This window comes from Canis aureus, chromosome 33, assembly GCF_053574225.1.
Source record: "Canis aureus isolate CA01 chromosome 33, VMU_Caureus_v.1.0, whole genome shotgun sequence".
Lineage (NCBI taxonomy): Eukaryota > Metazoa > Chordata > Mammalia > Carnivora > Canidae > Canis > Canis aureus.
This window is the reverse complement of record NC_135643.1, coordinates 9,566,316-9,589,112: the sequence shown is the minus strand read 5'-3', so window position 1 is coordinate 9,589,112 and position 22,797 is coordinate 9,566,316. Positions and strand designations below refer to the sequence as shown.

At 35.2% G+C, this 22,797-nt stretch overlaps 1 protein-coding gene across 2 annotated transcripts in view; it reads right to left on the bottom strand.

Moving 5' to 3' along the window:
* Positions 1-22,797, bottom strand: part of ARHGAP24 (Rho GTPase activating protein 24) — a 738,009-nt gene that overhangs the window by 275,678 nt on the left and 439,534 nt on the right. The window lies entirely within an intron of this gene.

Here is a 22,797-nt window from a genome sequence, read left to right as displayed (position 1 = left end):
CAAATTAAAAGTGCCCTTAATTTTGGTCATATTTATGTATTGCCTGGCTTTGTGACTGGCATCTTCTTCCAATCAGTTGCAAAAGCCAAAAATGTAGGAGTCATTACCTCTAGTATATTTCTACTACCTACCACCACTTCCTAACACTTCCTAGTTCAAGTGACTATTATCTGTAATCTGGTATGGTTTTGCTGTGTTTTTCTATTTTTTTTTTAAGATTTTATTCATTTATTTGAGAGAGAGAAAGAGAGAGAGAGAGAGAGAGAGCATGCACACACGAGTGGGGGAAAGGCAGAGGGAGATGCAGACTCCCCGTTGAGCAGGGAGTCCATCTAGCACAGGGCTCAATCCCAAGACACCCCCAAGATCATGACCTGAGCTGAATGAAGGAAGACACTTAACTGACTGAGCCACCCAGGTACCCCTGTGGTCTGGTATGTTTCAAATTCACTGAATTCCCTATAATACTCAAAAATCTTTCTTTTTTTTTTTTTAAAAAGATTTTATTTATTTATTCATGAGAGACACACACACAGAGAGAGAGAGAGAGAGAGAGGCAGAGACATAGGCAGAGGGAGAAGCCTGCTTCATGCTCCCTGCATTCAGGGAGCCCAATCTGGGACTCGATTCCGGAACTCTAGGATCACTACCTGGGCTGAAGGCAGGCACTAAACCGCTGAGCCACCCAGGTGATCCTCAAAATCTTTCAATCCACTTTTTTCCTTAATGTAGTCAAAGTATCTTCAGAAACAGAAATTTCACCTTGCAACTTTGTTGTTTAAAAATCTTCAATGCCTTTCATCTGCCCTAGGATCACCTAGGATCACGTTCTGAATGGTCTACTCCATCCACGTCTATAAGCTCATTTTTCTACTCTTATGCTTTTGATGCTTTCTATGGCTTTCTATAATCAAGCTGATAAATAAATAAATAGCATAAATTCTCTAAGTAGTATCATATTCCCATCTACCATAGGACTACAATCTTTCCTGGATTATTTTATAACCATTGATTGATTGATTAATCCAAAATATACTTGTGTAGCTTCCAGCAAATTTTCCTGCATTGATTTACCATTGTATGCAATTATGTTATTTGTAAAATTATTTTATTAATGTCTATCTCCATCATCAAACTCTAAGAGAGCAAGGATAACGTGTGTTTTGCTCCATTGATTTACCACCAATGTCTAGTGTTTTGCCTGCCATAAGATTAATGGTAAAAATTGTTAAGTGAATAAGTACTGTGAATGCAGTAAAGCCAAAATTCTAAACCACGCATGTCAGATTTAAAAGCCCATGTTATTGTAAACCATATTATATAGTCCAGCTTTGCCAGCTTGAAAGCAATATTTAACTCAAGTGATATTGTACTCAATTTTCATCCTACTTGGTTTGGTACAGAAAATTATGATCATCAATTCTGTCCACTTCTAGGCTTAGAGAGATAAAGCATAATACTCCCTAAGTAAAATCCAAGGAATTATAGGTTAGACACACCTCTCTCCCTCCCTGCTTACAAGATGAAGTGTTGGAGGTACTGCTTTTGTTTTCCTCCTCCAGGAAGTATATTTTCCTATTTCTCATCACATCTAGTGTCTCTGGCCTATGGATCACATTTTGTTTTCTTGTATTTTCCAATCATTTAAAAAAAGTATTAAATATCTGAGAATATTCATCATAATTAAGACCTTTTTAATCTATAGGCTTGACATGGTTTCCATATAAAGTGATAGAATTAGTTGTTTCAATTAAAAGTTTATTTTACTTACTGAAATTATTTTGTGAAGTAATTAAAATTGTTCTAACACTTAGCTGAGTGTTAGAACATAGCATCTAACTTTCTAGACAGTTACAATATTCATTTATGCATGCATGTATGCTTGTATACTTGTATGTGTGCATGTATGGCTCCTGTTTACTTCTATGCCTTCAGGCTCTACTTCAGATCTTAATCTGTACATATATTGTAGAAGTTGAATTCAAGCCACCTTCCTGCATAAACAATTCTCCTGCATGAGCCATTGTCCTTCATGAAATCCCAAACTACTTCACTTGGTTATTAAAAAACAAAGTAGTGCTGCCATTTGTTGTCTTTTTCATACATGTGAAATAGCTACTTCTGGCTGAGATTTTTATTTTAATTTTCAAATTTGACATCTTACAGATTTTATATTTTGACTGTTTTCCAAATAAATTGTGAAGTCAGCATAATAGTTTAAATATCAGTAGACAATGGTTAGGGGAGGTTATGCTATAATTGACAAACATTTGCTGTAGTTTATCCTAGAAGTCATTCAGTGAGTAAAATAAAGCATTTAATTGAAACAGCTATCTTGATCACTTTGTATAGAAACCATATAAAGTCTATCACTGAGAGAAGTCTTGATAGTGAGTTATTTTCAAAGTATTCTGTAATTTTATATTGTTAGAAAATGTAGATAAAATTTAAAAGCCTGTAATTTACCCACCGCCATAGATAATTAATATTAGCCCTATACATCCTCCCATATTTGCATATGTTTATATATGTGTCTGCTAACACCTACAGTAATTTTTTAGAAAAGCAATCCAAATGAAGTCTAATTTATTATCTGTTTCAAAACTTAAAAAAATCACATATTGTTATGCCAATTTAGCAATCAACATCATTTTTTAAAAGATTTTATTTATTTGACAAAGAGAAAGAGAGCACACAAGCAGTGGGAGGGGCAGAGGCAGAGGGAGAAGCAGGCTCCAGCTAAGCAGGGAGCCCAACGTGGGGCTCCATCTCAGGCCCCTAGGATCATGCCCTGTAGCCAAAGGCAGAGCTTAACCGACTGGGCCACCCAGGCACCCCATAAAGAACATTTTCATGAATATCCATGAAGCTAAATCTTAGCTCCTCCTTAACCTATTCTGTAGGACAAATCCCTGAGAAACTAGTAGTCAAAAAGTATGCACCATTCATATGGGTTTGGTTACTTCTTCCAGAGCTGCCCTGAATCAACTAAGCAAACAGAGCTAATGAGCAAGTAAAATAAAAGTGCCCATATTACTGAGAGGTAGTTTGTTGAGACACTACCATATGTCAGATATTATTTCTAAAACTACTTCATCAGATGTGAAGCATGCGAAAGAAATAAACTCTTTACTCTCAATGCAAGAATAACATTAACACATGACTATACAAGAAAGGCTTACCTACAAGTATGTAGAAAAGCAAACAGATATAACAAAAGTGTGAGAAGACAGTGTCATTAGGGCAGTCTGACTAGTTAAGAAAAGTGATAAGAAAAACCGGTTTTCAAAGAAAGATTAGATTTTAAGATTTGGTAAGCTAGGGATAATCTTTCAGAATGGAGGAAATAACACATCAGCAAAAGCAAATAATTAGGGCCATGTGCGCAGAGCACGGTAAATAAGAGAATTTTTCCAGGGAGGAAAAATTAGGAAGTAAAGACTATTGGTGATGCTGAGGACACCTCATGGAAAGTCTAACCCTGGGCAAAGGATGCTGCATTTGACCTCTCAGTTAGTAACTGAGGACAAGGGCAAAACAGATGGAGATTTAGGAATACCAGCCTCCTAGATGATTGTTACCATGAAGCAATTATTTTGTCATAGATGGCGACATCAAGACTTATAAAAAGGTACTGCTGTCAGAAATGGCATACATTTGCACCAGGGATGCATTACTGGAGACAAGATTTTTGGAAATATAAAAGAAACTGGGCACAGTTTAAGCACAGGGCATGAAGAAGGAAGAGTCAGAGATGACTTTGACTTTTCTGTGTATCTAGAAAGAAGGTGGTGCCTCTCTTATTTGAAATGGGGAATTGGGAAGAATTAAGGTCCATTGAGCCCATGTACTTGAGCCCAAAGTGTGATATTGTTTAATTTTCTGTTAGTAGCTAGGTAGGATGCTCTCTCTGTTTGCCCCGCCCCCTTTTTCCACCCATCACTTTATTCTGTAACTCAGGAGACTAATCTCTATAAATTTCATCAACCAGGCTCTCTTGACCTCTGACTTCAGGTTGGATTTGAGAGGTCATAGCAGAAAATAAGAAGGCCACAAGACAAGCAGACTGAGGTATTTATTAACTTGTCCTCCTCCAAGATAAGCTCCCTAGTTGCATTGGATACCTTAGTCCACATCTCCTAAATTTCAGGCTTCACCAGGTTCCAGTGGAAATAACAGGTCCCAGATATTTTCCCTATCTGTGGGTTTCTATGAACTGTTTCGACACTATAAATGGTTTCTTTATCATACACTCTACAATTACCCCTTTTAAAGTGGAGCCGTCAATTTCTTGCTGGGATCTTGAGTGACAAAATAGTCCACTGCAAGTGTTCCTAGTTTTCTATGAAATGGCATATATTGCCCCATAATGTTCAATATGCTTCACTGGAAATTTGGAGGATCATGGAGAAGAGGCTCAAGTATAAGAAGGAGATGTAACCTTTTATTTTTTTAATATTTATTTATTCATGAAAGACACAGAGAGAGAGAGAGAGGCAGAGACATAGGCAGAGGGAGAAGCAGGCTTCCTGCTGGGAGCCTGATATGAGGACTCGATCCCAAGACCCCAGGACCACGACCTGAGCCAAAGGCAGATGCTCAACCACTGAGACACACAAGAGCCCCAAGATGTAACCTTTTGATCCAAGTTCAGTATCTAAGACAATAATTTAATGTCAATAACTAATCAGCACGTTCAGAATAGAATTATGCTTTTTAAAAATCCATTATAGAGAATATCTGTTTCTCAAGAATCTTTAAAACTTTAGAATGAGATAATATTAAACAAAATCTTTTTATAGTTTGAGAGCTAAGAGTCGGTAAAAGAAACATAGTTGAGAACCATGTTAGTGTCTCATTTCCAGCTTAAATTGCTATTAGAAAAGGAGCTCATCTCTAGTTACATTCAAATCACTGAGCCAAAACCATAAGATATTATGGGGTAAAAGCAAGATGATGTTGAAAATAAGCACAGTAATCTTATTCTCTGGAATTTGGATTGAAAAAAATGTACCACGTGTAGTACCTTTGTTAGTTTCTATGAACACAGTAATAAAAATTTTCTTCCAGCACTAACAATGACCATGAACATCACAAGAGACTTGGCAAAGTCTCAGCTTGACAGTATATATATGTATTTGTAATGCAATGAGACAGAGGTTGAAAAATGATATCAAGGGGAAATAACTATTATTCAACAGGTTTTTTTTGAATAACATAGGTTTATTTGATTTTTCTTTCTTTTGTAGCAAGTAATTTCATTAAGCCATTCAACAAATATTTATTAAACAACACTTGACATATAACAGGCCCTCTCCAGGCACAGAAGATATAATGGTGAGAAATTCCAACAATGTCTTTGCACTCCTGAATCTTAGGATCACGCAGGGAAGGTTGAAAATTGAAAAGAAAAAAACAAACACACAAACCTAAAATTGTACCCAGAAGCACTGTGGCCATATAATAATCTACCAATGACAATGAAGTTTCTGGTTAGGTAAATCTGCCCTGCAAGTCAATCTACTTTGTTTCAGATTCCCACACTACCACCAGTTAACTAGATGACTTCAGGCAGGAGAGTTATCCTTCTTTTTCCACAGGTTCTACATTCTTAACATGTGATTAAAAATAGAACCTACTTCATAAAGTCACTATGAGCTAATATGGGTAGTTTGTAGAAAAATGTCTGATACATACTATTTTTTTAGCTGTTTTAATATGAAAAAAAATATCTTTCTTATATCCCAGAAGCCTCAAAGATATTTTGGGGCCATATTTTGCAAATCCCCAAATAATGAGATAGTTCTAGTAAAAGTTAAATGTATATCTGCTAATATTATCATCTAGTCCAGTAAGTAGGGAAGTAAACTAATTGGAATATTTTAAGTCTTTTTTTTTTTTTTTTACTATCATGTTTGTAAGCCTAGACTAATAAAAACAAACCTCTAATTAACAATTAATAGTATATAGCACAGCATAATGAAATTGATAATGATGATCGCTAACATTTCTTACCTATTACTTTGCTAAACTAATATGTACACCACTTATATCATTCATTTGCTCAATGACTGTGTGATGTAGGTATTTCTCATTTTATAGATGAGGACATGAAGCTCAGGGAGGCAAAGGGCCTGAGATGGTAAATTCCTAATACATATTTGAACAAAAAAAATGAATGAATAAATGAATACAAGCTCCTTTAAGGACTTTTTGATTAGTGACCCAGTTTATGTTCCTATTTCTAACCAACTACTGCTACTTATAACAGGTTGAAGAAGTTTTATAAAGAGTTTCTTCTTCGCCTCTGAAGTTAGTTACACCAATTCCTGGAATGCTGCTGGGGAGGAAAGTGAAGGAAGACTTGCAAATCCGTACAGTTTTAGAATCTACCAAAATAATTTTGAAATTACTTTGGGGGACACTGACCTAAGTATTATTATAAATTGCCTTATAGAGAAAATAGCACAGTATTCACAAAGCTGTCCACATTGTAGAATGTACTGTTTTTCCTCAAATAGATGTAATATTTCCAAACCATTATTTAAATTAACCATGACAAACATAATAACATGAGACTATTCTGTAGTTACTGAAAAAATAGAAATAAATTCTCTATATAGATGTCTCATGTTGCTACTTTATATTAACAGCAGATTTAGCACTTGAGAAGCATTGTCATTCTGGGTTCATTTTCATTTAAAGCAGCATTTGCATAATATTATTACACATGTTCAGATCCTTGGAGGCTAATTAATTGTGCATTAATTGTGATGGAGAGAAATATGTAATGTAATATGATACAATTCATTTAAAGGCTTTTAACTCTTTCTTCTCAGACACAAGGACCCGTGTGAAAACCCCCTAGGGACCAAGGTACATAAATTTATTCTCCAGTGGAGTCCTCCTGCATGAACATTCACCCTGGGAACATGGCCTTTACCATTCTAGCTACATTTAGATCACTCCTATTTGTCTACATGTTCTTGATTTATTGGAAAATGGAGACATTCCTTGACAACAGGAGGAAAACAGAAATATGGGAAAAGGAAGACATCATTATTCAAAATCAAAATTCCATAATCACACTCTCAAAATTGGTAGAGACCTTAGAAATGACCTCACTCATGTTTATCAAATATATGAATCCCTTTTCAATACTTTGATCGTCCAGAGTTTGGCCGAAATATCTCACTAATTTTCTTGTGGTGTTTCATGCCATTTTTGAAAGATTATAATTAAACGAAAAAAATCCAAATGTTGACACAAAATCCATTTCCTAACAATTTCTACCTGTGGAGTGAAATCCTCTTTTTTTTTTTTTCCCTCATCTTGAATCTTGTAGCTAATATCTACTGAGACTTATGTGCCAACATAAGTGCACATTGTAATCTTCTAAAATCCCTATGTGGAAGTACAATAATAACTGTCTATTTCACAGCAAGATTGTTGAGGCATAAATAGACTGAGTAGCATATGCAGTTGGTAAAGTGCAGAGATGCCACTTGACCCACCCTGAGTTCAAGCTCTACTTCCTTCATATGATGGAAAGCTACAATGCAATGTATTGGTTCATTTGCTTATTTGTTTTTTCATCAAATATATATTCAATATGTACTATGTGCTGAGGATCCTAAATGCTTAGGGGGGAGAAATAGAGATGTTAATAGCAGCTATCTTTGACTATTCGGGTCATAGATGATTTTTATTTTGCTCATTTTTTCCTATTTAAAAAATTGTTTAAAAGATTTTGTTTATTTATTCATGAGAGACACACACAGAGAGAGAGAGAGAGAGAGGGGCAGAAACACAAGCAGAGGGAGAAGCAGACTCCATGCAGGGAGCCAGACTTGGGACTCCATCCTGGGACTCCAGGATCATGCCCTGGGCCAAAAGCATGAAGGCAGATGCTAAACCGCTGAGCCACCCAGGTGTCCCAATTTTTTCCTATTTTTAAAATAACTTTAAAACATCGAGCACACTTTACTTCCATACCAATAAAAAAAATACAAGTATATTTTTAAAACAAAGGAAAATGACAGGAGAAGGCAAGGTTGGATAGGGGCATTGGGACCCTCAAGGTTAAATATCTGCTTTGCAGAAAGGACTGTGGAAGACCGTTCAAGAACATGATTAAATATAGTATAGTATTCTGAATATAGGCCACCTGAAGATAGCAAGTTCTACCTCCTGGAACCTGTAAATGTTATTTTATCAGAAAAAAAGGGTCTCTGTAGATGAAATTAAGAATCCTGACAGAGAATTATCCTGGATTATCTGGGTGGGCCTTAAACCCAATCACAAATCTCCTATTAAAAGAGGAAGATGTGATATGCCTGGCTGGTGTAGTCAGCTAAGCCTCAGACTCTTGGTTTCTGCTCAGGTCCTGATCTCAGGGTTATGAGATCGAGCCCAGCCTAGAGCTCAAGCCACTGAGATTGAGTTTGAGATTGAGATTGAGATTCTCACTGCCTTTTCCTCTGCAGCATCCTCCCACCTCTCTCAAATAAATAAACAATTTTTTTAAATAAAAGAGGCAGATATGATAATCACACAGAGGGGGGCAAGCAATGTGGAAATAGATGCAAAGACTGGAAGGACACAGTGACAAACTAAGAAATGCTGACAGTCACCAGAAGCTGGAAGACTCACTCCTAGAGCCTCTGAAAGAAGTCTGGCCCTGCATATTTACCTTGATTTCTAATTTTTTGGCTCCAGAACTGTGAGACAATACATTTCTATTGTTTCAAGACATCACATTTGTGGGAATCTGTTATAGCAAAGGAAACTAATATATATAAATTAATACATATAAAACATACTTTGAAGCAAAGCTTCCAATGATCCCTTCCTTGTAAGGAGCATGTAAAATGTTGAGGTTTTAAAAGAAGTCCACTGCTAATTCTCAAGTGTTGGAAGGGATGTTTAGCTTTTCATGAGCCAGTGATTTTGGGGGCAAGTCCACAGTGTACAAGGTCCTGAAATTAGACAGTAGCCAAAGAAAATCCCTCCTTACCCCACCCTCTATTCTCAATACGAGGAACTGATTAGCACCACATTCATGTCCTTGGAATCCCAGAACAGAGTATCTGTGGCAAGGTTAAGAGCCTTTATTTGGAGAGGACTGAGTTTAATTGCTAACCCTTCTCAATTAATTATTAGGACCTAGTCTTTGTATTTTATGTCCAAAATATATGCCATTTTGCAACGTTTATTATTTCTCAACCAGCAAAAGAAATGTCAACTGTTCAGAAGGTGATAAATGCCAAAGGTTTCAAATGACATCTATGCCAGTAGGAGAAAAAGGAAAGAAAAAAAAAAAAAAAGAATTCTTTTAGACTGTATGTCTCTACAAAACAGAAATATGAAGAGTAAAAACATAGCTATATGATATCTATTATGGGAAAATCTGGGACCCCTAAAAAGAAGGGTCCAAAAAGCCATTTTCAATGAACTAGAAAATTGATGGTAATTTCAATAGTCTCATTTAACCTGTTTTCTTGAATAACTAATAAACACGTTGTGTATTTAAAAATAAAGTGGAAAAAAACGTGGTTCAACCTTGCAAGAAACTGTGTAATAGGTAAACCTATAGTCTCAAAATACATTGAGATGCTGAATACAATGATTTTGCTAATTATTTTAACAACCAGGTATAATCGTTTTAAGTTAAATAACTTTCCATACATTTAAATTTTAAAATTGGGAAGTTTAATTGGAAGAAAAATGTCTTTAGTAGGACCAAGGCAACCTAGGATTTAATCAACTTGCTTTTGACACTGAACTTTAAAAAAAAATTCCTTTGATTTGTGGTGCACCTACTTTTCTTGACTTTCCCGTACTTCTTTGAACTACTTCAACATGATCCTTAAAATTTGGTGCTGAAATTGCACATGCAGTGTGATATTTACTTGTGTAAAGATACTATGTTTTTGCAAAATTACAAATGTTTGACAACATTTTCTATTAGTAAAGAAAGCACCACTCTCCAGGCGCCTAGGCGGCTCAGTTGGTGAAGCATCTGCCTTCCATTCAGGTTATGATCTCAGAGTGTCTGCCCTTGGCGTGATACCAGAGTTCGGGATCAAGTCCCTAATCGGGCTCCCCATGGAGAGCCTGCTTCTCCCTCTGCCTAGGTGTCTGCCACTCTCTCTATATCTCTCATGAATAAATAAATAAATAATCTTAAAAAAAATAAATAAAATAAGATGGTATGTTTAAAAGTGCCTGGGTGGCTACTTTAGAATGAATGTTCAAAGAAGTCCTGAGCAGGTATCATTTTAGTTGTGATCTAAATGCTAAGAAAAATTCATCGATGTGAAGATGAGAAGAAGGCGGGGTGCTCAGAACCTGCTTTATAAACTAAGTTTAAATGTTTCTATTTTTATTCTAAGTACAATGAGAAGCCATTGAAGGGTTTTGAGCACAGTATCACCCGATTTTTTTATTTTTTTTATTGTAATTCTAATATAGTTAACATACAGTGTTATATTAATTTCAGGTATACAATATAGTGATTCATCACTTCCATACATCACCCAATGCTTAAGATGACAAGCATACTCCTTAATCCCCATCACCTGTTTCTCTGATTTGCATTTTTAAAAGGACACTTTGATTACTGAATAGAAACTATACTGTAGAGATAAAGGAGTGGAAGCAGGAGGCCAGCCTAGTTCAGGATAAAGAAGATTGACAGCCCTTGAAAAGAAGAAAGGTGTTATTATTTAGATTATGTTTTGGGGGTAAACAGGAGTTGATAATGTGTTGGGCATGGGACTCAAGGAAACAGAGGAAACAAGCCTAGAATTGTGTCAATATTGGAGTACTCGGGTGATCATGCATACATCTATCTTCCTCATACATATACCATGATGGGGAAGATAAAGTCGGGAAGAAATAGAAGTTGGGGGAAAATCAAGGGTTTGGTATAGGCCACATTAAGCTTGAAGTACCCATTACACATACAGGAAAATGACAAGTAAGAAGTTAGATACATGAGTCTCAAATCCCAGAGACAGATTCAAGCTGAAGATTTACTTTTGAGAGTCCTCTGACTGTAAACTGCATTTGAAGTCACAAAATTAAGTTAGGTAATCCAGGGAGAATATGTAGCCTGGTTAAGGGAGAAGGCCAAGAAAAGATCTCCAGAGCATGCCTAGATCTAGAGGGCCTACACTGGATTGGGGGCCAGGAGAAAGGCTGAGGAGGGGTCAGGGAAGGAGGAAGAGCAGGACAAGGAAAGCTGTGATAAGAAAGCATTTCAAGAAATGGTCATCATCTGTGTTAAATGTGTGCCCCAGTCAAGTGACAGCACAACTAGAACACTGACAAACAGAATTGGTCCAAAAGAAGATCTTGGTGACCTCGGCAGGAGCAATCTCAATGACGTGGTAGGAAAAAAAGCAAGTCTTATTCCAGTGGGCTGAAGAAAGAATCCATGACAGGAAGATGGGGACAGTAATTAGAGAGAACTTCTCCAAAATTTTCCATGTGACAGGGATCTATCTGATAAATGATTAGTAGCAGGATGAATGCAGGTACCAAGGTGTTTGTGTTTTGTCCTATTTTGTTTTAGGGGAGGATACAATAGAGTGTATTTATTTGCTGCGGCAATGATTCAGTAGAAATGGGAACAATACACCCAGAACCATTTACTGAGAAATCTATTCTTTCCCAACTGATCTTCCTATCTCTGCCAACTCTGTTATTAAATTACTTTTCATACATGTGACAATCTATGTTATTCTGTTCTCTTGGTCAATTTTTCTATCCTTACATGAATAATATACTAATTATTACATGAATTACATACTATATTAATTATTATGGCTCCATATTTGGTAAGGTAAGTCTTGTTTCATTCTCCTTCATCAGATATGTCCTAACTATTCTTGGCCCTGTGCACTTCCATATAAAGTTAAAACCTGTTCGTCAATACCTCCCTCCAAAATATCCTTTTAGGATATTTATTGGCACTGCATTGAATCCATAGATCAATTCTTTTCCTACAATATGAAACCTTTTATAATATTTTTGGAATCTTTACAGAATTAAGACTTCCAATCCATAAACATGTTACGTCTCTCCATTAATATACGTTTTTAAATGTCTCCACAAATAATTATAATGTGAATATTTTTGTATATATGTGTAAATATACAGATCTATAATTTTATATATGCTATTATATATTATATATGCAGTGTATATATATATTGTATATGTTGATGCTCTTTAAAATGGCATTTAAAAATATGTTTTTGAACTGTTCACTGCTAGGGTATGAAAATGCATATTGTTTTTTTATACATCAATCTTATTAAACTCTTTTCTGTAACATATTTAAGGGTTTTCTAGGCATACATATTGTCTATAAATAATGGCTGTTGTGTACTTCTTCTCCAATCCATAATTTCTTTCTTTTATCCTAAAGTTTGCTAACAAGCACCAACTAATAAAATGGTGAATTGAAGTAATGATAGCATATCTTAACTAAGTCCAGGTATTAAGAAGAATGCTGTCAATGTGCCATCATTATTAACTGTGATGACTGCTAGAGATTTTTAATAAGATACTCTTTATCACTTAATTTGCTAAGAATTACTTCATTTTTTCAATATCATGAATAGAAGTTAAATTTTATTAAACATCTATAGAAATAATCAGATTTTTTTCTCCTGTAACCTGTTACACTATTAATTAATTTTTAAACCTAAGTGAAGCAGGGCTGATACTGTATTTACACAACCATTGCATTTCCCTCCTGAGCACACTGCGAGGTTTAATTTCCCGGTCGCTCTCCTTTCTAGGTACTTTCTGACCAGTAGTAAATAGGCAAAAGTACTTCCAAACTTGGCTCTAAAACACGCTGTGTGACCTTCTCCTTTGTCTCTTCCCATTTGTATGGTTAAAAAATGGTGTCATTAAACTGCAAAGCTACAAATGACGAGTGCTTAATTCTAGACATAACTGTGAGTGGTATGTGTCCACACACACGTATGCATGTGTCTGGCTGTCTGGCTGAATCATTCTCTAGGAATATTCTGTCTCTAAAGGTTTGCAGAACACCGTCATCTTATGAGAACTTTGAAACCCTCAGGAAACCATATCAGAATGGGTACTACTTGAATTATTATTATTATTATTATTATTATTATTATTTGCTTGTTTTAAACTCTAACTTCTATATCTTAAATATACAACTCTGAGAAAACTATTATAAATATTTGTATCTCTGTTTCCTCATTTGTAAAATGGAGCTAAGAAAAGAACTATCCATGGAGGATTGTTTAGAGTTTTAAACAAAACAATACATGTGCAGTGTTTAGCAAAATACCTTATGCATAGTTAGAGGTCAGTAAATATTTGCAATAATTAGGATCATTTTATATCTAAGTCTAGTTAGGTAATTTGGGGGGTAGAGTTTTAACACTCAATAAATGTTATCTATTATTATTATTTATATCTACAACCTAATAGAACAATATATGTTGAAAAGCAATCACACACACAATATTACTCAAAATAGCATATGTTGAAGAATAAATGAAGTCTGAGCAATATACTTTTTGATACATACATGGGTTTTCAGGTAATCTTGCAAGGAGATTTCTTTGGCAAATTAGGAAATGAAAACCAGCAAGCCTCTGACCTAGAACTAAGCAGAATTCTAAACAATTTCCTCAGCTCACTCAGACTATTATGCTACCTATTAACAACAAGTAGATGGAGACTGGGGGGAAAAACTGGTTACTTCCTTTCCATTCTAAAAAAAATAAAAAAATTAAGTAATTTCTGACATAAATCAGTTGCTCTGTGTACATTTAGCATTCAGGGTGCAATAGTCATGCTGGCCTCCTTTTCATTCATTAATGTCTTTTCTTTAGGACACATCTTACAGACAACGGGACCATAGTTTAAATTGTATTGTTTTATTCTTAGCAATACATAAGCTAAGAGATGTTTTACATTTGGTGCAGTCTCACATTAATTAAAATATGGTTTAAATGTGAAGAATAGATATAGTCATCATAAGAAGCATCAAAATCTAAAGCAAACTCTTTAGAAAACTTCACTTTCAAAAAAAAAAAAAAAGGAAACTTCACTTTCCTAAGTGACTGTAGTTTATTTAGATTGATCCATACATTTCAAACGTTTAACACTTATTGATAACCCCCTTTAATCAATCAAATTACCTCATGATGCTTTCTGACTATTCCTTTTTTAAGTTTTATCTTCTTGTTTAGGCTTTCAAAAATATTAACTAAGCCCTATTGTATGCCAAATATTTTTCTAGGTGTTGAAGATACAGTGCTTAAAAAAGAAATACAAAGTGACAAACACAAAAAGCACATTATTGTCTGTGTGTTTACTTGATAAGAAGGGAGAGACATAAAAATAAGTGGAATATAATGTCAGATATTAATTAAAATCTTGAAAAATACTTTTTCTTTAAAGATTTCATTTGTTCATTTGAGAGAGAGAACATGAAAGAGAGAGAGCATGAGCAAGGGGAGGGAGGGAGGGGGGAAACAGACTCCCTGCTTATCAGGGAGCCCAATGTGGGACCTGATCCCAGGACCCTAGGATCATGGGTCAGTTTAACTGACTGAGCCACCCAGATGCCCCTAAAGAATATTTTTAAGCAATTGAGGATAAAGAACTGAGTCCATACACGCCTGTATACATAGTAAATGGACAATACATTCAGTACTTTGTGATGGTCCATTTGGCAAAAGTTACTTTTAATTGTTGCCCAACTTCCCCTATCACTGCTGCATTTTCTCTTATTTTTCTATTGGTCTCCATTCCATAGGTATTTCATAAAAGATCTTTTTCTTACAGCCACCAAAAAACTTTAATTCATAAGTAAAGGGTTAAGGAGCACCTGGGTAGCTCAGTGTTTGAGTGTCTGTCTTTGGCTCAGGTAGTGATCTCAGGGTCCTGAGATCAAATCCTGCATTAGACTCCCCATAGGGAGCCTGCTTCTCACTCTGCCTGTATCTCTTCCTCTTTCTCTTTCATAAATAAATAAATAAAATCTTTAAAAAAATAAGGGGTTTGATATTTACAATTTAACATATTCTCATATGCATTTTTACATGTATGCAAATGTATACAATGGATCTACTCATAGTCACCCCCAAACTGGATATAACCCAACTGCCCTCAGCAGAGGAATGGAGAAACAAGGGACCATGCCACCTTGCAATTGAGTACCATTCAAGCAATGAAAAGGGAGGAGCTAAAGAAAACAGCATGGGTGAATTTCAAGTGCATTTTATTTAATGAAAGAAGCCAGGCTCAAAGACCACATGCTGTAGATTGCATTTATATCATATTTGGAAAAGACAAAGTTACAGGGAGAAAAACATTATCAGTTGTTACCAGGGGCTGAGGGTGAGAAAAAAAAAAAAAAAGATTGAGAAGGGACACAGGGGAATTATTTGTGGGGTTATATAACTATTCTATACTTGATTGTGGTGGTGATTATGTAACTACATGTTAATTATACCTCAATAAACCTGACATTGAACAAATGCAGTGTCACTGCATTCAGTGGGGAGGGGTAGTGGGGATGTTGGAGGGTTTCCCATTGCTGCCAACTCAGTCAACCCCAAATAGTGCTTCATCCACACTCCCGCGTTCTGGCCTATGTGTAATCCACCCTGACCACCTGAAGACCTGGTCTTGAAGTATCCTCTCTACATGTCACTCCAGTCAGACTGATCTAGCCCTGATCCATGAAATAGTTTTGCAAATTTCTATCAGAAATCCCCAATTCCTGTTGTACTACTCGTTTTCTCACCTGAGTAATATGCTCCAAGGCAGGAGTTATGTGCATTATGCATTTTTGCAAGGTTCACAAGTTTTGCACAATCTCTATCACACTCCATGCAGAGAAAACAGTAGTATCTTTCAGATAGTAGGTACTCAAAATATTTGTGGATTGAGTAAATTATTGAATAGATTAGTTTTTAAAAAGCACATGAATGAATTTCTTATAGAACTATGGCTCTTGGTGATCAGGCAAGCTTCATATTAATTATTCTATCTTAATTATTCTATACTGCCTTGATAGGATCTGTTTTTAACACAAATGAAAGATAAAATCCCCTTTCCAGCCTGATTTTTGCCAACAATCACCCAAATGTCTCATGTGTAATCTTGGTTGGATCTTTAGTTTGTTTTTACCCATTTTTCTCCTTCATCCCATAATATACAGTTTTCTCTTTTCTCTCCTTTCATGCATGTGACCTTTCCCTTCACATGAGTCTCTGTGATGGTCTCACTGGCAGACCTGGTCTCACTGGATGGATCTCTGTCCATCCACAATCAACCTTACACACAGCCAACAAAGGTCTCTTCCCTCACTGTTCTGAACATATCTTGTATTTTTCAGACCCAAAGAATGGCCTCCAGGGATTCCTTACAAGAAGTTAAAATTTTGCTTATGCTTACTCACAGGTTAATTATTCAGTTTAAGGAAGCTGGGTATGTGTGGCACTGAAGATACTAGAATGTCAATACACACATACAAAAACAGTCATATCACAGTAAGCCTCATCTACATTTTCAAAATAACGATATCTGAGGTTCAATGCTCAAAGTTGAGTAGAAATGATGCTGTAAATTAAACATAAACTTAATCTTACAATCTAGTCGTATATTCTGAAAACCTCAACTATATTATATCAAAATTCACAAACCCACAAGGCAAACAAAACAAACCAAATATAAACATTTATCTTTTTGTTTTTTGCATTACACTGGATAACTATTGATGATTCATGTAAGAAAAAAAATTATCAAACTGAAAGACACTAATTATTTTCATTGTGCCTTAAGGATTATCTTTTCCGGGGCACCTGGGTAGGTCAGCGGTTGAGCGTCTGCCTTCGCTCAGGGCTAATCCTGGGGTCCGAGGATTGAGTCCCACATCGGGCTCCCTGCATGGAGCCTGCTTCTCCCTCTGCCTATGTCTCTGCCTCTCTCTCTGTGTCGCTCATGAGTAAATAAATAACATCTTAAAAAAAATTTATCTTTTTCTGTAATAAAGTCTATAAAAACACTAATATGCTAATGGATATTGAAGTGTTTCAGTTAAAAATCCATTTAAGAAATGCATGTCATTAAAATGGATATTAATAAATTATTAATTATTAGTAAGGTTGACATATTTACTATGATGCCAAGAAGTAACCTGAAAAAATCAGTTAAATGTATGCATTATTCTAATTTTAAGAAAGCTGCATCTGTGTAAATACAATGTGCATCTGTCTCTCTTAGCCAAAAAAAAAAAAAAAGAATAGATTTATTTATTTGTTTTTTAATTTTTTTTAAAGATTTAAAAATAATCTTTACCAGGACCCCGGGACCACACCCTGAGCAAAGGCAGACAGACTTTCAACCACTGAGCAACCCACATGCCCCAGAACAGAATTTTTAAAAAAGACTAGTTTTACTTCTCTCTTTCATTGTGCCTTTTCACCACAACATAAGAGTATACTTCCCTTTTTAATTTCCTTCTCTCCCCTCATCTTATTGATATGCTCTTATATAACAGTCACAAAAAGAGAAGCTTTATTCCATATGGGTGTGTATATTTTATACACGTAGATGCTATAACTAGAAAAAAAAGAGAAAAAGAGACGCACATATTTAAAGGCTTATTAGAGCAGGGTACAGATGAAATAACCTTTCAGAAGGAGGAATATGCACCATGGAGCTGATGGACTTCTTTAGACTGAGGAACTGGATCCAAATCTCTGGTTATTTTGTCCTCTCAGACAAGACATGAAGGATGTGTGATCTGACCACACTGCAGATGGTTTGGATGATCAGCTTTCAAAAGAGAATTTTATTAAATCCACTTACCACGTGTTTTCAGTCAGCTGGAGCCCTCATTTTATTATACAAATACATACACTACCCACATGTGTGTTCATGTCTCTAGATGGTTCTCGATGTCCCACACTCTACAGTTTGTGCTAATGTGAGAGTTTACAAGTTTCCTGAACATCTGTCAGGACCACCCAAGAAATTCTTCATCTTAAAAAGAGAAAAATAGCAATCAACTCAAGTCAGATCAGATAAGATATGAAAAACAAGAACAGACTTTTCCTTATATGATAGCTGTTCCCAATTCTTGATTTATTGATGTTCTTTATTTTACATAGGATGTAGTCAAGCACAAGTATGACTTTTTTGAAAGATTCAAACAACAAAAAGTACCTAGTGGCTATTAGGCAATGAATACAATAGATAGATATTGTGGTCATGAAAATAAAGGGGTTTCAAGTGTAGTGTGGCCATCTACAAGAAGAAATATAAGTAGCTGATGGAGTCAGAATTATCGGAAGTGGTTATTGTCTTAGCTCCTCTTTCTTTAAAACACCTATAATTATGCAAACAAACTAATAAAATATCCAAAAGGTATTCACCTTATTCCTTACAGCGAAATATTTCCTCCTCTTCAAGATCTACTTAATTTCCAGAAGAAGGGTGTAAAAAATTCTCAAGGAATAAATACTGCAAATTAAATGTCCATATAAAACAATTAGGAATAATCTAAAAACCATTTGAAATAATCAGAATGGAATATTTTATTTTTCTTTTGCCTGCTGGAAGAGAAACCATAAAATGGAAATGTTCACACAGGATACTTCTCAAAAACAATGAGACTGACTTTCCATTGTTTTCCTCAGGGATATCTTAAGCATACATGCATAGTTCACTTCAAATCAAACTGACAATAATAGAAGTGAGTTTTGAAATGAAATCAATATAAATTTGCATAAATGTTAAGGATAAAGGCTCAGACTTTTATCTGTAACTTGATATTCACATATTCAAGTACTTACTCTGTCTCCACCTAGATGTTTGACTAATGGACATCTTAAACTCAACATGACCAGAATTGAGCTCCTCATCTTACCCCCACTCACCATTGGCACCATCAACAAACCTGCTCTCCCTGTAATCCTTCCTATCTCAGTTGATGCTGAGTTTTTCTTTTAGTTTGTTCAGCCAAAAATCTTAAAGTTATCCTTTATTTCCCTCTTTCACACCCACACCCAGTACATGAGTAACTCCTGTCTTCAAAATATATCTACTCATTACTTCTACTGTATGATCTCTTAAGAAAGTAGAAATCATTGCTAGATTTGAATTTTTAAATCTTAATTGAATTTACACAATTTGTGTTTTGCTAAAATGATTAATGGTTGATAGATAAATATGTCCTTTTCATCTAGCTAACTTATTAGCTGTGCATTTATTCATTCAGTAATATATATTGAATGCCTACCATAGGCCAGGCACCATCTTAGGTACTTTGAATATATCAGTTAACAAAATAAAGATCTTTGTCCTAACGAATCTTTTTTTTTTTTTTTTTGTCCTAATGAATCTTATATTTAGTTACAGGAGACAGACAATCAATAATACATAAAATAAGCACATTATGTAGTATCTTGGAAGATGGTAATAATATGGAGAAAATTTTAAAAATAGAGTGATATCAGGAGTTACCAAAGTGTAAGATTACAGGATTAATTAGAGTGGTTTGGGTATGTCTCTTGGAAAAGTGAAATTTTCTGTGTCTCTAAAAAGAGGATTAACAAGGAAGCGCCCAGAATGAAGTGATGTATCCTGCCCTAGCCTCAAATTGAAACCTTTTTCCATACCAACCAAAAGATGAGTTAGAAAGGTAGAAAGCAAGGAATGGATGAGGTGGGGAATGGAAAGAGGCAAACAAACAAAAAATATCCACTTGTTATGGACTGATTATTTGTGTCCCATCAGAATTCATATGTTGAAACCCTAATCCCCAATGGGAAGGTATTTGGAGATAGGCTTTTGATAGGTAATCAAGTCATGATGGTGGGGCCCTGGTCTGTTGGAATTAGTGTCCTTATAAGAAGAGGTGCTAGAGAACTTGATCGTCCCTATCCATCCTTCCTCTTCTCTCTCTCTCCTTTCTCTCTCTCTCTCTCTCTCTCTCCCCCCATGCTCTGAGAAAAGGCCAGTAAGAAGGTCACAGTCTGCAAACCAGGAAGGGAGCCTTACCAGAATCTGATTGTGCTGGTACCTGGATCTAGACTTACAGCCTCCAGAATCATAAGAAAATAAGTGTCAATCACCCAGTCAATGAGATTTTGTTATGGCAGCCCAAGTGAACTAAGATAACTCTACAGTGTTAAGTACTAAAACACTGAGAATGTAAGTCTATGAAGCTAGAAAAGACATTATATAGAGAAGTCACATTCAAGACATTTATAGCACCTTAGAAATGTTGAGACATTTAACATTCAATTAATCCCCAAAAAAACCTATTAATTTTCAAAAACTCTTTGGCATCTGCCTACTTCTCCGTCTTCTTCACATATATCCCTATAAGAGCCTCCTGCATGGTTTCCTAGCTACCCATCTTTCCTTGTCAGGCATCCATAAAGACAGAAATCCTACTAATTCTCTGTGTTCATCTGTTCTTCAAATGATTAAACATGAAGACTTTCTCGAAAGAATTCAAGTTCCAGACTGATAAAGATGTTGACATATCTGTAAACCTGAAATAACTGAGTTTTCTTATAAATTGTCATAATGGGCAGAACCATGACAAAGTTTTAGTGAATGTACAGTAATGTAGACACTGCTGGCAACCTTCCCTTTCCACTTTTCTATTCCTCACTCGTACTCCCCTCAAACACATACCTCTTGCTTAATCTTGCTTTAAAAATAATAGTGTATGTTTGATTAAGAAAATATATTAATATTAAGACATAATTTTTTGGAAAGACTTAGCATTTCTACTAAATTGCCCATTCCTTTCACGGCTTCTTTCTCTATCAGCAAGGCAGAGGGGGGGGGGGGTTCACAACAACTTGATAAATATTCTGTTTGACTCATTATTTCTATATGGTGCCCTTTCATATAAGTCAAGCAGGAACTCTGGAAACTCCTGCCTTAGCTTTGAGGATGATTTGCTAGATACTTTACTCACAATAAGCACAATCCAGTAGTGAGTTAAGTTGAAAGAGTTTGTTTGAGAAACAAAGTCCTTGCAGATATGATATCAGTGAACTCTTTCCAGCAAACAAAATTGCCATTTAATGCAAAATGCAAAAATGTATAAAAGGATAGCCAACTTAACTTAAAAATAACACAAAGTCCTATAGGCATTAAAAGTGGAAATGAGTATGTTAGTAACAGGAAGGACATAAACTGTGAATCCAAAATGATTCAGGTAAATCATCTGCTTATCACATTCTAAATAAGATTGATATTTTGGGGCTCCTGAATGGCTCAGTTGGTTAAGCATCTGACTCTTGATTTTTGCCCAGGTCACAATCTCAGCATTGTGAGATCAAGTCCTGAGTTCGACTCTGAACTGGGTATGGAGCCTGCTTAAGATTCTCTCTCTCCCTCTGCTCCCCCAACCCCACTAAAAAAATCAAATAAATAAATAAATAAATAAATAAATAAATAAATAAATATTTCTTTGATATACATCCACCTTTTCCTTATTCTAATGGTAAAATATTATGTAAATTGATTTTCTTCCTATTACTTAGGTTACCAGTCTGAATGTTACACTCTAGTAAAAGCTGATGATGAAGCAGGATGAAATGAATACATTCAATATGCATACTATTTTAGAAACTTAAATATGTGGCATTTTAGATCTCAGTTCAATAAAAATAAAAAGCTGTCGGTCCCTAAATAAGATCTGTCACTCACAACCTAATTCATATATTCTGAAAATTTAGTCCATCTCCAAATGTTACATTGTCTTTTATCTGTGTATGGTTAAACATAGATGAAGAGGAAACTGACCATTCCTCTGGTTGTCTTAAGTTATTTGTAACTTTGTCAATATATTTCTTTCAGGAAAATCAAGTTATACTCAATCAGTGTATTTTCTCTATGGAACTGTATTTGCTTTTGAGTACCATATGCGTTGGGGATGGGATGTAGGGACTAGCAAACACTGCATAATGTATTACACCAATTAATTTGCTCCCTTTCAGATAAACTGATTAAAGGGAAATTAAATGGATTACTCTAATGAATATTAACTAATAGGAGTTAATTTGAAAACATCAATCTCTAATTTTTTTGACTTCCTACTGTTATTGCCTTGCAAATGACTTAGGTGTGATTTACTTAGCTTCAGAATTTTAACATATTAATTTCAATATTTCAGGATCAATAACAATCAAATAGAGCACAAATCCTTCACTAATAACCACATGTGTTATGACAATGGAGTTTTAGCTCAAAATAGAAGGTTGACAGTTTATAAAGAGATACCTTAGACGAGAATTTTATTTTCCATCTATGGTACAACTGGGTATTCTGATTATACTAAGATAATACTATTCAGTGTTAAACCTCTTTCAAGTGGATAAAAGAACCAGAAAGTACAGAATAAGCTACAAACTACATATATAATATTCTGAGCTCACAGTACAGATAATGTCTGGGGGTCGAATTTTTCTACTAAAATCCCAAATAGAAACCTGTAGTTTGGGCTTAAAATACACCTCAGAGTATTAGGCATATCTTTTTTACTTTCACTTCATTACCTTTTTTACCTTCATTGTTGTTTCCCTAACTGAGGTAAATGTTGTAGTTGTATTTAATTCTTTACTTTTAATACCTTGTATGAAACTCGACCACTCAGTGTATGATAAATGGGGCTATTTCATTACTTGAGGAGATTTACTTAAGAATCATAACTGAATTATAATATTGACATGAAGATCCATCTATATATTAGGAAAGGAAAGA